Source organism: Sinocyclocheilus anshuiensis, unplaced genomic scaffold, assembly GCF_001515605.1.
Source record: "Sinocyclocheilus anshuiensis isolate Anshui unplaced genomic scaffold, SAMN03320099.WGS_v1.1 scaffold55, whole genome shotgun sequence".
Classification (NCBI taxonomy): Eukaryota; Metazoa; Chordata; class Actinopteri; order Cypriniformes; family Cyprinidae; genus Sinocyclocheilus; species Sinocyclocheilus anshuiensis.
The window spans coordinates 739,969-749,261 of NW_015549647.1; the positions used below are offsets into that span (position 1 = coordinate 739,969).

General features: G+C 35.4%; 1 protein-coding gene across 1 annotated transcript in view; it reads right to left on the reverse strand.

Annotated features, from left to right (window-relative positions):
- Positions 1 to 8,729, reverse strand: part of LOC107659969 (uncharacterized) — a 49,326-nt gene extending 40,597 nt beyond the window's left edge. The window contains exon 1 of the mRNA XM_016449103.1: positions 8,670 to 8,729. The gene's annotated coding sequence lies outside the window, so the exon portion shown is untranslated. The remainder of the gene's footprint in view (positions 1 to 8,669) is intronic.
- Between the last annotated feature and the right edge of the window lie 564 nt (positions 8,730 to 9,293).

Genomic DNA, 9,293 nt, shown 5'->3' on the forward strand with positions numbered 1-9,293 from the left:
CAAATGGCTGCAATATAACAAAGAGTGAAAAATTTAAGGGGGTCTGAATACTTTCCGTACCCACTGTATATATATATATATATATATATATATATATATATATATATAAAACAAGAATATTTGCTTTGAGATTTGCTAATGATTGACTGATTGACAATCAGAAACAAGAAATTAATACTTTATTAATACCTTTATAAAAGCACATAAAAGTGACTGTAAAGATTTAAAGAATATACATAAGAAATGTTTCTTGAGCACCAAATCAGCATATTAGAATGCTTTCTGAAGTAAACCATGTGACACTTAAGACTGGAGTATATGGCTGCTGAAAATTCAGCTTTGCTATTAATAAATTCCATTTAAAAAAATATTAAAACAGTAAACTGTTATTTTTCTGTTTTACTGTATTTTTGATCAAATAAATGCAGCCATACTGTCAAAAACATAAAAATATTATTGACCTCAAACTTTTGAATGGTAGTGTTAATAGTGTTATGAAGACTAGTGTTTTTTTTATTAACTTTCAACTTTTTTTAAGCGTTAAATGATAGCAAAACTTAAATTAACAATTTAATATTCAATATACAGTGTCAACCAATAGTGAAATATCAGTTGATGACCAATATGGTACCAAGATATTGTATCCCAAGATGTTGCTATTTGATTGCTAGTGTATTACGTTGTTTTAAGTTGTTGGTTAATAATATATAGCCTACAGTATCCACCTTATTTGTCAAAGCGGAAGTAAGCTGTTTTCTGTGAATGTGCGAGACTTCCGATTTATTAGCCGCTGTAGAGAAATAACGAGAACAAGTACAAAGTGCAGTAAACGGTAAAACTGTTTGCTCTACAAACCAGTGTGTTTATAATTAAGAAATGCATTAAAATAATATGGTAAGAAACACCAGTTTGCAATATCAAGCAGCAAACAAACTGCTGGAAGTGGATGACAGCAGAAGCCAGACACATTAAACTGTATGAGGTATATGACTTTTTTTTTTTTTTTAATGATTAAACAACAACCTATAAACAACTCAGAATGCACTAACAATCAGTAAAAACATCAGAAGTGACACCAGTGTCTTCACAGTGACTTGTAACCACCACACATTTTCCTCAGAAATGATAAAAATCTAGTTTCTTTCTCTTTGTGTTTTCACTTTGGTTGATCATTCTAACTCTCTCGACTCTTTCTATATCAACCCCCCTCCTCTGCTGCACCTGTGGTACAATCACCAATTACACACCAAATTTCTGTCATTATCCTCTCTTTTGTAATCAGTTCCTTTAATCAAACCCAAATCTTCCCAAACAAAGAATGCAATTATATTGACGGATGCCCTATCCTCCTGACTCCCAGCTATGGAGTTTTGTTCTCTGTAGAGGACATTATATTTCAGCAAATTTCTCTGAAAGCTTACATGTCACCATTTTAAGTCTGGATGTCCTGTAAAGAGCACATTCAGGGATTTTCAGAGATACCAAATCTTTCATAACATAGTTGAGAATCATCTTTATACAAAGTCTGGTATAAAAAAATTGAATAAAAATTGATTAGTGATAAAAAAAAAAATTAGTTTAGAAAGTTTAGAAAGGCACTTTTTGCCTTTTCATGTCTATTCATGTCTATTCAACAGGACTTTTTAAAGTCCTGGTGTCCTGCACAGAGCATAACACATGAATAAAATATTTTTCAAAAATGTTATTTTCCAATTTTTTTTCTTAGGCTCTAAACAATGTAATGACATGAAAAAATACTAAATTCAGAAAAAAATTTTTTTTCCTGGTAGTCAGGGGCTATTGAGAAATGTTCCTATCGTAGCGACACATCACCCACTGTGTTCAGCTCCAGATTACATGCAACAGAGAGCTAAATTCCTTCCATCTGTACTTTACTGCTTGGTATTAAAAGCATGACTGTCTGCTCTAATGGAGGGATTCTGATCATGTAACTGACAGAGACATAGACCTGCATAAAAAACAGCCATTCCACAGAAGATCCTGGAATATCCGTGACAAATAAAAGCCCAGGAAAACTGTATTGCTCTGATGGTGCGCTTTTATAATTTTAAAGAGAGTGGCCCCCAAAAAGTATTTGAACTCTCAAGCTAAATTAAATGTATCAACATTTTCCAATTAATTTTTTTTTATTCTACAAGTTTCGTGCATTACGTGCAGTACCAATGGATCCTCTGCAGTGAATGGGTGCCGTCAGAATGAGAATATTAAAACATCTGATAAAACGTCACAATAATCCAAATAATCCACTCCAGTCCATCAGTTAACATCTTGTGAAGCAAGAAGCCGTGTGTTCGTAATAAAAAAAAATCCATTAAAGTGTTTAAACTTTAGACCAGGGGTGTCAAATTCAATTCCTGGAGGGCCGGAGCCCTGCAGAGTTTTGTTCCAACACACATACCATTTAGTTTTCAAATAAGCCTGAAGGACTTGATTAGTTTGATCAGGTGTGTTTAATTAGGGTTGAATCTAACCTCTGCAGGGCTCCGGCCCTCCAGGAATTGAGTTTGACACCCCAGCTTTAGATTCTGGCCGAAATTCCATAAATAGGGTGGCCATATGTGCCATTTATATGGGACACGTCCTGGCCATGATTTTTATATAGCAAAGTAGTTTGACCAATAACATGCAGGTATTGTACATAATCAACCAATCGTGGCGCGTCGCGCGTGAGAAGGATCAAAAGTGATGAAAATACGCGCACGTGTTTGTTTGTTCGTTAGACTTGAAGCTGCGCACCGATCATTGTATGACACCAAAGTACCGCGAGAGCAATTTGAAAGCATAAGGAGCTGTCTGCTCTGCTCTCTATAGCTCTCGTGAAATAATGTCATACAACGATCGATCTGCACAGTGCTAACAGCCAAAACCTGGATATTTTAGGCAATATAGAAATCCTGGCAAGGGTGCGGGACGTAAGCCGTATGGTCACCCTATCCATAAACCAAAATAATAATGCTTTTTCCACTGAGAAAGTTGTTTTTCATTATGTTTTTAGTTCACATCAAAGCCTACCAACATATTTGTTTAGAAACGTTTTGGACCATTTTTGCTTGTAAACGGTGCTTGATCTCTGCTAATTTTTCTCCTGATTCAGGTGAGACAATGCAATATTATGGATATAGGACTAGTGTTTTAGCTGGAAGCAACGGTTTAAAGTTTAAAAATGTCTTGATGGATTAAAGATGTTAATTGATGGACTGCAGTCATGTGGATTACTTGTGGATTATTGTGATGTTTTTATCAGCTGTTTGGGCCCTCATTCTGACGGCACCCATTCACTGCAGAGGATCCATTGGTAGGCAAAGTGATGTAATGCTAAATTTCTCCAAATTCATCTACATCTTCTATAGCCTTAGGGTAAATTTTCAGCAAGTTTAAATTTTTGGGTGAAGTATTTTAAATTATTAAATTCAGTAAGTTACAAGAAACAGAAGTCATTCTGAAGGGTTAAATCAAGTAGAAATAAATCCTTAAGGTAACGACTGCACATTTTCACTTTTACAGTGTACAATGACAACTAAAATGGTTATTTTTGAAGGAACAGATGTCTATCAGTGCCTAATATCCAGCATGAGATTTATAGTTCAATTTAATTCACATTTATTTGTATAGCATTTTTCACAATAAGTATAATTTTAAAGCAGCTTTACAGAAAGTGCACATTTCTACATGACAATCGAAAGTAGAAAATTGTTAACAGAGGTGACTTTCAATGTAATGTCTAGCACCCAATTACACTTTTAAATAATTTCTTATCAATATAGGTCCTATTAATTAAAAAGAGCAGGGCTACATATTAGAATTTTTTTTATTTAACCGTTCTATACAAAAATGTACTGCTATGTTTAACCTTGCCTTAGTGAAATTAAGTGTAAGAGGTTGCAAATGCACACCTAACCTTGACAAACTGCAAATGCATAAGTGTATTTTACGCCATTTGAGCTTAATACATAATCAGCACCAATAAAAGCTCCAGCCTTAATAGCAGCTCTTTATTATGTCATGCACACCAACATCCGATCATCCCATTATCTAAGCAAGGCCAAGATTATAACACCCATAAAAGAAAGGATAAAAGAATGTCTCAGTCCTGAAATAATGGAAGGAAAGAGGCTGGAATTGCAAACAAAGTGTGTGATTGAGGTTACAAAAAGTCAAAGAAAGTGGAGCAGAAATGTAAGTGAGGACTAGATTTCAGCTCATCCATTAAATGCGAAGGATGAATTAGGCCACTAGAGCAATGAGTCAGCCCAGAGTTATGCAATGTGAGCGTGCTCAGGGTATTGCCACACTCTTTGCGTAAGAGGGAAAGAGTGGCTATGGAGAAAGAGAGAGAGAGGTTGTTTTGCATGCACGCATCTGCGCATGTGAAAACATGACTGACATATGTTCTAGGGAAAATGTGCATGGATTGAACAGCTGTCTTCAGTGTGAGGCCGAGGACCATACGGTTTGTAGGCAGCTTGTGTTACTTTGCATATTATTGTTTAAATGTGAAAGGCAACAAAATATGTTCCAACTGCTCTAATGAAAGCACTTCATTAAAAAGGCATTATTCTACAATCATAAATCAATACTTCCAGAATGTGTGAAGCATTGTGCACTCAGTTTCTGTATCAATATTTCACTTACAAGGACACTTCATATTAATAGAGCAGCACTTGAGCTCTATAAAGTCCAGACCACTATCCTCTTGACTTATCGCTCTGTGATCGCAGTTATTTCATGGAATTAAATATGAAACCACTTCCTTACAGATGGACAATAATTATTCACATACAACTCATTCTAAGAAGAGTTCCAAAATGCTAAATGACCAAATGAATATCCATTTTTTCCTACGTTATAATGTTTTCTACAAAACCACTGATCACAGTCCAATGTCATGGCTGTGTCAACCTCCTGCTGTAGTAACCAATTTAAATGACACTCTGATGTTCAGTAGAGCAGCCCCCCTCGGCCCGCATTTTAAAGATAACTAGAGGAGCTATAACTGGAACTAGGGGGGTCTTGGGCCCTCTAGCTCCCCGTAATTCCGTAATTCCCGTAACACCTATTTTAATCTCTCTGCGGTCACTTTCACCCTTGAAACTAGACAGCATTAGTCTCATACAGTAGAAGTTCAGTAGTGCCACAAGCACATTAACCCCATTATCCATTAGATAAGCATCTGTCTCCTCCTTCTGTCCAGTTAACCTGCAGCCAGCAACCTGTCAGATCCCCTCGTATGGCCCAGCACAACACTAGTCCCTTATACAGCTCAGTCTTGACCTACATACTTGCAGACATGCACATGCTAACTGAAAAACGCTTTAATCTTCAAGACATGTAAGCTTCTTTAGAGCAGAAGTTGTGATATAGTACACTTTCGGCCATAACTGAATTAATGAGGAAGAAAGAAATTTTACGTATTCTCAACATAAATGGAATGAAAACAAAAATCTGAGCAAACATGAAATGAGAACTAAGTTAAATGTGTCCAAATGAGTTGCTGACATGAAATTGACAAAGTTTTTATGACCTAAAATTAATTGAAAGCTGTGATGCACAATATATTGGTACCACGTTATACCAGTAATCTGCCAATTTTAAGATGTTTTATCACTATTTGCCAGTGTTGGATATATGATTGTACATGCTCATTTCCCCTCATTTAAAATTTTAGATGACCTCTGCCATCATCCAGTGCTCGCTTAAATGTAAACTAACCACTAACCATTTAACAATTTTAAATAAAAACTTTAGCAAATAAACATCCATATTTTCATACTATACATTGTAATGTTGTAAAGCTTAAATTCACTTGTAGCATTTAAAACGAATGATTTTAGGTTTTAAGTGTTCTATTTTTAATTTATTTACATGAAATAGTATTGAATTTTAATATCAGATATTTATCGGTTATCAGCCATAACATGAAAATAAATAATGGGCTAAAATTGACAAGGTGCACACCCAACATTTTTTTTTTTATATATATAATAAAAAAAAATTAAAAAAAAGATATTAGAGTAAATTTACATAAATTAAATAAATAAATTAAAAATGTAATTGTGACTTTATATTTTACAATTAAGACTTTTGTGCTCAAAATCGGAGTTTACATCTAACAATTAGTAAAGTAAGAATCATGAAAAAGAATGTCAGAATTGTAAGATATAAACTCGAAACTGCAAAAAATTAAGTTCATATATTTCCATAAGTTTGTCAACTACCCAAATATTAGGCTACTGAGCAAACGGAACGTTCTCGGAACTTGTTTGTTCTGGCAAGGTTCTCTCCAAGTTATGAACAAATGTTCTTTCACTAACATTAATTAATGTTTGTTCAAAGTTACCTGGTTTATAATAATATTCTCAAAACGTTAGCACAAAAATGTTATTTATACATCATCCATGCAACATTTTTGTCGATTGTTTGTCTAACACTTTTTAAAAGCAACTATTTGTTTCAGAATGTTCAGAGAACATTTAAAAGTAGCATTGTCGTAATGTTTACAAATTGATCAAATGGAATTTTTCCTCAATATTTGCATAAACAATTAAATTAATTAAAAAACTGGACATTTCGAACATTTAGAAATAATGTTTTCAAAACTTAATTGGAACGTTAGTAAAATGTTCCTAGAACATTTTGGTTAGCTGGGTACAAACTGTGGAAATACAACAAGTTAACAAATAAATGTAATGTAAAATCAATTCATTTAAATATTCACATGGCTTTCAAATTTACTGCCAGTTAAATGGTCTATATTTTTGTAAACCATCTCTCCGAGACCATCTTGTTCCATACTATACTATCCACACTCAGACCAGGCCAAATAAGGCATTTCTTTAAGGGCGGCTGTGCTGTCTCACAAGTGACTCAGGGAATCACGATAATGGGTAACAGAGCTTCATATCTATAGCTAAACAACCCCACTAAACACACCCCAGGACCTGGAGTGACCAGCAGCTGTTGGGAGGAAGCTCTCTGAATCACAGGAACAACAAAAGAAGTCTGTTTACAACAGCACTCTTTCACCCATGCCCACATCTTCTTTTCATCTTCTCCAGTGCTTCCCGCCCACAGCCCGGACTGTCCTGCTCTTTTCGCTCTAATCCAAACACCTGGGAGGTGCGAACATGTGACTGAGGGCTCACATGAGGCCAGACGCTCTGCGTGAGGCCGAGTCAGGCGAGGAATAGACTGTAAAACCAAAGGTAACAGAAGTCAACACACAATTACACGCTCGCTTAGACCAACGAGGCTCTTAAACAGACTGGAACTGTAACCCAACCGCACTTGACCGTGTGGCGAGTGCTTTCCAACATTGCAGTGTTTATTTTTATACTGACATCATCATGTATGACAACAGCATATGAGCAAATTGAAAATATGAGTCGAACTGACTCATAATGCAAACCATGCAACTTTCATAAAAGTTTAGAATCTCATGCACCTTCCTTTGCACTTTGTAAGACGTCTTTATCTTCCATTTGCAATTTGTTTCAAACGGCTTCTGGCGCTGAATTAAAATAGAACAGTTCTAAGAAGTATATAAGCAGTGTGCTTCCAATTAGTTGCTGTCTCGTGTCCAGGCGAGACACCGGAGAGATGGGGAGAAATATCACGTGAAGAAGCAACGCCTGTAGAGGAGACATCATGTGCTGGAGATGGATATGGTTGGATCTCTTAAACATAAAAAACCCACATGTGAAAATTATATTATGATTCAACTGTTCCAGCTTAATGGATCCCATTCAAATACATTTCATGTGTATCTTTGCATTTGGATTGGTTAACTCGTGTGTAAAAAAAATAAAATTATAAATTATCTAATGCTAATGACTTCACAAGACTTGGAATATTGTGTACAAGTCAAGACGATTTCATCATTTCTGGATTTTTACGGTCTTTGGTCACCATTCGCTTTCTTTATACGGAAAAGAGCTTGCTTAATATCTCTTTTTTGTGTTCCATGAACCATTTTGTGCTTTTTTGTATAATAAAATCCAAAAAAATCATTAAGAAGTATACAAGTGAGTGTGGATCCTGCTGTTTCACTTGTGCTCCATGGAAGAAATATGTCATATATTGATGACTTAAAAAAAAAAATAATAATAATTTTCAAGACTGATCGGAATTTTCAATCTGACATTGCCCTGTATGTCTCTCATGGAAAATGGTGTCTAGTTTTCTCATTTTAAGTCTCATTTAACAGAGCTACGTTTTTGAAATAATTTATTTAGTTGTTTTAGGAAGTAGTCATGAGGGAACACATATATTTTGGTTTTCAGGATCCCAAAAATGAATGCCAGACCGATGATGCCAGACAATATGGAATAAATTAGTGTACTACCTTTACGCATGAAACTCTGCTACCCTCTACTGGATAGCCAACTGTTTGCAATGAGACTGCATGTACATATAGAAATGAAATCCCTCAGCATAAATCGTTGTAAAATTATTAAAAACAACCGTAACGTTAATTATAACAGGTCAATCCTGCCCTGCGCTGCCAACAGGTAACGTTAGCACCTTAAAACGCCGACTGTGGACTGTTGCTGGACAAGAATGTTCTGAATAACGCCCAAATATTAGCCACTAAAGATTCATTTAGTTTTAAACCAGTTATTAGTACAAACAGGAGAAGTAACTGAACCCACCTGAGCAAGTGGAAATACGCGTTCACCGCTGAACTCCGAACAATCATGTCTAAGTACAATAAACGGGCGGGTGCGCCATCTGGCGGTAGAATATGAATGATCATGTTGGCCAAGCTTGTGTCATAACAGGGTTTTGTTTGTTTGACCTAACTTTATTGTTAATTTACCCCATATTATATCGTACATTCCGATGAAATATAACTAATATGTTTAAATAAATACTTGAAAGGTTGAGGTGACTTTGCTCCTGCTCCATTTACAGGCAAAGCTACATAAGGGCCTTCTAAAATACGCAAAGACTGCTCTGGTGCTGCTTTGCTTCTGTGTTCATTAAAGGCACAATATGTACGAGTTTTTTTTTATTAAAATATCCAAAAAACACTAATACAGTGTTATATATTTTTCTGACTTGTGTACTTACATTATCCCAAATGTTTCGAAGAATGTTTAAATCCAGAGAAATAAGCCATTTTAACTTAAATAATGCGTTTTTCGAACCACCAAACATGAGAGCATGTTCTAGTACGCCCCCAAAACAAATTCAAGACATTGTAAAAGAGCATAATAGGGCCCCTTTAAGTTACATTTCACATTTAAGTATTGTAAAGATAGCATTAGATACGG